Source organism: Arvicanthis niloticus, chromosome 26 (genome assembly GCF_011762505.2).
Source record: "Arvicanthis niloticus isolate mArvNil1 chromosome 26, mArvNil1.pat.X, whole genome shotgun sequence".
NCBI lineage: Eukaryota > Metazoa > Chordata > Mammalia > Rodentia > Muridae > Arvicanthis > Arvicanthis niloticus.
The window spans coordinates 21053963-21062332 of NC_133434.1; the positions used below are offsets into that span (position 1 = coordinate 21053963).

The 8370-nt window shown below is 45.4% G+C and overlaps 1 pseudogene; it reads right to left on the minus strand.

The window, feature by feature from the left end:
• Window positions 1-4816: 4816 nt before the first annotated feature.
• LOC143438749 (Y-box-binding protein 3 pseudogene) lies at window positions 4817-8015 on the minus strand (annotated as a pseudogene).
• Between the last annotated feature and the right edge of the window lie 355 nt (window positions 8016-8370).

An 8370-nucleotide genomic window follows, 5' to 3' on the forward strand; every position in this document is an offset into this window, starting at 1 on the left:
GACATCTCCCTGCCAGAGATGCTGCTTCCCTGCTGTGATTATCCTACAGGTATACCCACAGATCCAACAGAGTCCACACCATCCTCTGGAACCTGTCTGAGATGGAAAACTGCTTTCTCCCAGCCATCTCATTTGACTGCAGACTCCAGAGACATGCTGAGATGCAGAGACAGCGCCACCTCCTGAAACCTGCCAAGCTGCCTTCTTCCAGCCACCTCATCTGACTGAAGACCTCAGAACATGCTGAGATCCAGAGACCCATGCCAGATTCCAGAGATGCACACCAAAACCCAGAGATGCAAGGGAGGGGTAAATGTTAGCAGGAGGGGTTTTTGCAGTTACTGGCTCAGCTGCAGAGTCCTTAAGGGGAGCAGCAGGGATGTCTGGATCAGGCATGGGAAACAGGTGGTCTAGAGTGTCGCTATAAGACCTTTCCCCCTTCTTTCACTAACTCTCGAATATCTGGAAATTGTTTATAGATTTGAAGTATATTGTTCCCCAGGTTCCAATAGGAAAAAGCCTGAACAAGGACTTTCTCAGGACCAAAGGTTTCATAAAAATCTTTTAAGCAATCTCCAACCCTAGCCCATCTTTTCTCATCAATAGTCCCCTCATAGGGAAACCATGGACAAATATCACCAATTAATTCAAAAAATCTTTTAAGATCATTTTTCTTAACCCTTACTCCTCGTGCCATGAGGCTCTCTTTGAGACCCTGTAAGAACAAATCATGTTTGCTTAATGCTAGTCCCATGACTGTGTTGCTTTTACTTACCTTCACCAGATTAATCTCACAGGCAGGCTACTCTGTGGCGATCACAATGTTCTACCTACTGTCCACCACATGGACGTTCTCTCCACTGTTCACCACAGGTACATCCTTCCCACTGTCTACTACAGATATGTCCTTTCCACTGTTCACCCCAGGGACATACTTGCCACTGACCACAACAGAAATGCCTCCCCATGCACCACAGAAACATCTTCCCCAGAGTCCACCACAGAAACATCTTCCCCATGGTCCCCCACAGGGACATCTTCCCTACGGTTTAACACAGAGATGTTCTTACCACTGTCCTCTACATGAATGTTCTCCCAACTGTCAACCACAGGTACACCCTCCTCATTGTCTACCTCATGCATGTCCTCCCCACTATACACCACAGGGATTTCCTGTTCACTGTCCAACACAGGGACATACTCGTAGCTGTCAACCATAGTGACGTTCCTATTTGCACACCTGGAACGTCATCCTTATAGTCCACCACAAGGATGTCCTCCCTATTGTCCACCACAGTGAAATCCTCCCCACTGTCCATCGCAAAGACATCCTCTCCATTCTTCACCACAGAAATGTCCTCCTCAATGTAAAACACAGAGAAGTCCTCCCCACATTCCACCAAAGGGACATCCTCCCCACTCTCCAGCTCAGTGATGTCGTCCTGATTGTCCACCACAGGGATATACTCCCCACTGTCCACCAAAGGGAATTCCTCCTCACTGTCCACCACAGGTGTGGGAAAAAACTCGAGGGGGAGGGGAGTCCAGCAGTAGTGTCCCACAGTGGTCCAGCATCGGGGTCTTATGGTGGGCTTCCCAAGCCACTGGTGGAGGAAGGTTCCACATTCACACAGCTGCTGTGGGCTGCTGGCTGCAGTTCATGGTTTCAAGGTTCCAAAGGCTGGGAACCTAGCGGCTGCAGGTTTAGGCGACCAGTGGTGTCCAGTTTTCCAAAGCTTTTTATTGTTCACGGCATGGTGAATGGATGTAGATGGTTCACGTGTTCCCCACCAAAAGCCAGGCTCCCCTGGCTTTATAGGGAGGGGGGAATGTGGGATAACTTAATTAGCTATGTCTCCTGGCCTTTAGATAACTCATTAATATTTTAATCTCTGGAAGGGGAGCCTTACAACCTTCATTGCCCACCCCTGTGGCCATTCCTGCTGGATATTTTAAGATAGTAATAGACCTCAAAGATTGCTTCTTCACCATTACCTTACACCCTGAAGATAGACAGCGGTTTGCCTTTAGCCTGCCAGTAACCAACTTCAAAGGGCCCATGCCATGTTTCCAGTGGCAGGTCCTACCCCCAGGGCATGGCTAACAGCCCAACGTTATGTCAGGAATTTGTAGCATAAGTGGTTGATCCCTTTCGTGAAAATGGCCCTCTATTTACATTGTCCATTATATGGATGACATTATTCTGGCTGGACCTGATGGTACAGAATTATTTTATTGTTGTCAAGAACTATTACAGAAGCTGGCAGATACAAGGAAAAAGCCAGGTTCAGAACTAAGTGTTTTAGTTAGGATAGATGACAGAGGTGCTGGTTAGTCAACAAAAGGATGGACTGGGTATTAGGACTATCTTGTACCTCACTGGTACAAATAGGCATAATTATGCTCTAATTGTATTTTGAGAGAAAAGTTTCCTTTTAACAGGAAGGGTGATGTGTAGGAGGAGCTAAGGTGGGAGGAGTACTGAGAGGAAGAAAAGGAGTAAGAAGAGGAGAAGAAGAAGGAGAGGAGAAGCTAGGTGATGAAAGAGAGATAGAGGGGGGAGACAGGGAAGCAGATGTTCATGTATCTCCATCAGTCAAAGATAGTTGATATATCTAGGTTGGGTAGTGGGTTACACCTCTGATTGAACAATACCAAACTTATAAAGCCTATGATTAACATTTCTTAAAAAAATGTATAAATGCAAAATGAAAAGGGGGCATGGGATAGGGGTTTTCTAAGGGGGGGGATGGGGAAACAGGATGGTATCTGAAGTGTAAATGAAAGATCTAATAAAAAAAAAAAGAAATAAACAGGAGCAAAACCTTGTGGGTTAATCATCGGTGCCAATTTTACAGGATTAAGGAACACCTTGAAAACAAATTCTAGATATATCTATCAGGGAGTTACTAGACTGGGCTAACTGAGGTAAAAGACCTACCTTAAATGTAAGTGATATCATCCCATGGGCTGGCATCTCATTGAATAAAAAGATGTTGGACTAAGTACTACACACCATCTATCTGTGCTTCCTGGCTTTGGATGCCAAGTGAGCAGCTGTTTTATGTGCCTACTGCCACACCTTCCCTGTCAAAATGGATTGTGCATTCAAACCTTGGACTGAAATAAACCCTACATTCCTTAAAAAAAAAAAAAAAAAAAAAAAAAAAAGAAGAAGAAGAAGCTGGCAGATAGAAGAGTCCAGATTGCCCCTGATAAAATTCAGCTACAAGAACCTTATTTTTATTTAGGCTTTGAGCTTTGTCATCAAAAAATTATTACCCAAAAACTCCAGCTCCAAGTAGACCATTTGAAAACAGTTAATGATTTTCAAAAATTGTTAGGTGATATAAATTGGATCAGACCTTATCTTAAACTTACAACTGTGGAGCTTAAGCCTCTTTTTGATGTTCTTAAGGGTTATTCCAATCCTTCCTCCCCCAATACCTTGACCCCTGCAGCCACATGTGCCTTGTGCTTGGTAGAAAAAGACATCCAAGAACAGGGACTTTTTTTTATTTCTTATGAAACACCACTCCTGTTTGTTATCTGTGCCACCTCGCATACATGTACAGGAGTGTTTTGGCAGCATGGCCCTCTTGTAAGGGTCCACCTTTCAGCTTCCTCCACTAAAGTACTCATCCCTTATACTTCTCTGGTTGCTAAGCTTATTCTTTTAGGATGGGAACAGAGTCACCAGTTTTTTTTAGAAAAGATCCTGATAAGATAATTATGCCATGCAAACCACAGATGAGTGGCCGAAAGCTTGCTCTTCCTTCTTGGGAATAATTGATAATCATTACCCTGCTGATAAATTGCTTCAATTTGCTAATATTCATCCCTTTATCTTCCCAAAGTTTAACTCTTCTCAACCAATATGAAATGCTTGTTTTGTGTTTACTTATGGCTCCTCTAATGGAACAGCAGCTTACGTTATAAATGGACAGGTTACCCCTATTTGTTCCCACTTTAAATCAGCCCAACTTGTAGAACTTCTTGCAGTAATAAAGATTTTTCAATTACTAAAAGATTGCCCTTTTAATTTGTATACTGACAGTGCCTATATTGCTCATTCTGTTCTCATTCTTGAAACAGTCCCATATATTAGACCCTCCACAAATGCTGCCCCTCTTTTTTCTCAGCTTCAAAAGCTGACTGCCTCTAGATGCCACATCATTTTGTTGGACATCTCCGTGCTCGTGGTCCTCTCTCTAGAGGAAATGCCTGTGCAGATGCTGCCACCCACTTGACCTTTACAGTGTTGTTAGGTTCTGTAGAACTAGCCCAGAAGAGCCATGCTTTCCATCATTTAAATGCTCAGACCCTTTGCCTTCTTTTTAAGATCACTCATGAACAGGCATGCCAGATTTTTAAGCAATGTCCCGCCTATGTCACACTTTTACCCGCCCCACTCTTGGGTGTTAACCCCAGAGGTTTGGTCCCAAATGAAATATGGCAAATGGATGTCACACACATTCCTGAATTTAGTAGTCTTAAATATTTTCATGTGACCATAGACACCTTTAGTGGATTTATTTTTGCTAGCTTACATACTGGAGAGGCTTCAAAAAACGTTATAGCCCATGTCTTAAATTGTCTCTCTGTCATGGGTAAGAGTAAGATCATTAAGACTGACAATGGTCCCGGCTACACTGGAAAAAAAATTTCAAGAGATTTGCCACCAACTACAAATCAGTCATATTACTGGCATCCCTTATAATCCTCAAGGGCAAGGCATTGGTGAACGTGCCCACCAGACTATCAAGAAAACTTTACATGAATTAAAAAAGGGGAAGTTATATGTGGGGAAGAAATCTCATGAGCGGGAGGAAGAGGGAGTCCGGAGCTGGGTCCCAGGGTGGTCCAGCATCAGGGTCCTGGGTGGGCTTCCCACATCACCAGTGGAGGGTCCCACATTCACACAGCTGTTGGCAGGCGGGCTGGCAGCTGCATCGGCAAGGTTCCAGGGTTCTAAAAGGTGGGAATCTGGCGGAGAGACCATGCAACATGTGGAGTCTGGTTTTCCAAAGCTTCTATTGTTCATGACATGGTAAATGTATATAGGTGGTACGTGCTTCCCCCACCAAAAGCCAGGGGAGTCTAATTTTGTAGGGAAGGAAAAAGGGGAGGGAATAACTTAATTAGCTACGCCCCTGGCCTTTTGATACTTCATTAATATTTAAATCTCTGGAGGTAGAGACTTGTTAATCATGCCCTCTACCTGTGTCCTACGTGACTGAAGGTAACAGGTAAAATGGAGTTACTTCGTCCAAGGCCCAGCATCCCACTCTCTTTTCTTTCATAAAAAGAGGGGCAGCTCTGTATCATCTGTAGTCTGCAAGGTGCAGGTTAATGAGAGATGTGGACCCTGTGGAGTAGTCTGGGATCCGGGAGCATGGGGAGATAATTGCCGTCCCTGACAGGCAATATCCTGTTGGCTTCCCAGGCTATCTCAAACCCAGCAATCTATCAAGGGGGCCTAGGAACAGAGCTGAACATCCTACCATCCCTTAAAGGGTCTCAGAGGTTCAAAGCTCATTCAACCAGGCTATGTCCAAACCATCTCTTCACGGCCCAACATTTCAGTCTTTTTTAGTGAAAATTTTGGATGAGGTGGTCAAAAGAAAACACTATGTAGGCCAGAGGGTGTAGCATAACTAAGTCAAGGATAATAGGAACTGAGGGTAGGGTTTGGAAGGCAGGGGATCATTGAAACAATTAAATACAGGTTGTACAGTTTGAGGGCAATGACATCTGATTAATCTAAATAGACATTATGTTTTCCTCACTAACATGTATCTTTAGCTATGTGACTTTGGCAAAAGAGTTCATTTGTAGCTGGAAGGTCTGGATCTGTCTTCTGTAGTGAACATCTCTGGGTTCTGGCGTGCATCTCTGGAGCCTGGTGTGGATCTCTGGATCTCAGCATGTTCTGGGGTCTTCAGTCAGATGAGATGGCTGGAAGAAGGCAGCTTGGCAGGTTTCAGGAGGTGGAGCTGTCACTGGATCTCAGCGTGTCTCTGGAGTCTGCAGTCAGATGAGGTGGCTGGGAGAAAGCAGCTTGGCATCTTAGGCAGGTTCCAGAGGATGGCTGGACTCTGTTGGATCTGTGGGTATACTTGTAGGATAATCACAGTAGGGAAGCAGCATTTCCAGCAGGGACATATCTGTAGGCTGGATACTGAGCATTAAATTGCTTGGGAACAAGCACCTTATGGCCTGTCATTAAGATCCTGGAAAAACAAAGGTGTTTGAGGAAAGTTTAGTCCTGGAAGGTATCTTTGAGTCTGTTTTTGAATGGCTGAGGCAGAAAAACAATGTTAATTTTGTATCTGAGATTGGCAGCAACAGTTAGTTTGCCTGTAAAAGAAATTAGTTGTTAACTAAGACTCAAGAAATGGTGATCAGCATGTTGACTTAAACTGTGGAAGGAAATTAGATGGCTTTTAAACCTTGAAGAAATTATAAAGGTTGAAAAAATAATGTTGGACATATATCACGAGTATTAGAGAGAAAAGGCAGCATTAAAATAAAAAAATAACAAAATTTTTGGTTGAAAGGCATAAGCATTGTTGCTCTAGGTGTTCCTGTTAGGAAGAAAAGGAAACGTTCAAAATTTTTGGTTGAAAAACAGGAACATTTGTTGCAGGTCCTCCTGTTGGGGATAAGCAGTATGGCAGGTTTAGAAGCAGTGGGAAGGGGCCTTGCTCTGCCATGTGGCGTCTGGGTGCTCTGGCAGAGGACCTGTATTCCACCTTTCTTTTCCTTAGAAATTTTAAATGCAGAGAAGGATCAAAAGTCTAACTTGAAGAAAGTTTATAGGGAGAGACACATAGGCTTGATAGGAGAGCCAAGAGTCAGAGAGTGAAAGGCTGTAGGAATCTCTCACCTAAGGAAGGAGTCTTAGGAGAGTCACAGCAGGCACTGTGACTTGAAAGACAGCTGTTGTCTGTGAAGGAGCCCTCTCTGTGGAGCTGGGGGATGGGCAAAGTGGAGGCTCGGGGGTCGCCACCATCTTGCCCTTGAGCTGGAGAGCACGTGGAGAGGGAGAGACAGACAGAGAAAAAGAGGAGGAGGAGTTAAAGTAGAGAAGTTGACCAGGAACACATGGAGAAAGAGTGGGGCCTAGTCTTTTGAACTAGGCAGGATCTAGTGATAGCTAAAAATTAGAAGAAACTAACAAGGAACATGTGGAGAAAGATAGGGGGGAGACAGAAAGAAGCCTGCCTAGTCTTGTGAACTAGGCTGGGGATTACTCACTGTCCTGGAGGTTTGCGGAGAGGATTTCTGTGGGCTACAACTGGGGGGGGGACACTCTTGGAGCTGGCTCTTTCCGTGTCCTCTACCACCTGTAGGGAACGATATGGGCTCATTCATGGGTGAGCGGGTCCCCTGCGGAGACTCAGGAGGTAGGTTGGATTCCAATGGACCAGGAGTTGTGTTCCCTCGGGGACTCCAACTTTCATCTGTCTAATCTCACCAGCATTATGGGGAGGTCCATGGCGCCTGCCATATCAGTGCCAATCAGCAGCATAGTGGCTCCCTTCTACTGGAACTCTATCTGGGCCAGTCACATTTGTTGTTTTAGGACTCCCTTTTCCTGCAACCACACCAAGCTCTACAATTTCTCCCTCCCCCACACTACAGAGATACTTGCATGGATTATTCTTCTTGATGGCAGTCTGGTGTACAAACACATCTTCGGTGTCATTTCGGTATATAAATCCATATCTGTTTTTGACATTGAACCATTTGACAGTGCCAAGGACTTTGGTGGTGAGATCCTTTTTCTCTGCATCCCCACTGCCTGTGGGAAGTGATGAGGTCTGGGCGGGCCTGGGGACTGCGTCTCCTCCGGGGCTCCCTGCAAGCATCCTGGGCGCCCAGGCCTGGGGCACACCGCTGGCCACAGGGCTCTTAGGCGCCGGGTCTGAGGGTGCCACAGATGTCGCGGTGTTGGCTGCAGCCTGTGGGAGCATGGTGCCACTGGTGGTGGCCCCGCCAGCCTGGCTCATGTAGCTCGAGGGCAGGGGAGGCGAGCGTTCACAGTCTCGCTGTGTCTCCTGGCCCCAGGGATGGCAGGTTGTAGGGCATTCATCCTTCCAGTGTCTTGTCTCCCCACATTTGAGGCAGATTTTTTCTGTTTTTATTGCTGCCACAAATGCCTGAGCTATGGATGCAACCTGATTTGATGGGGTTCCTATTTCTCTGGTTGCTACAATCCACCTATCATGATGCTCCTCCTAGAGACCCTGGCAAGCTAGCCTAGACTCAGAAGTCATGCCTTCCCAAACAATGGTTTTAAGAAGAAGGTCTCGAGTGAGCAGTGGGGTTGAAGATTTTTCTTTCTAAGCTCATTTTAGTTCTGAG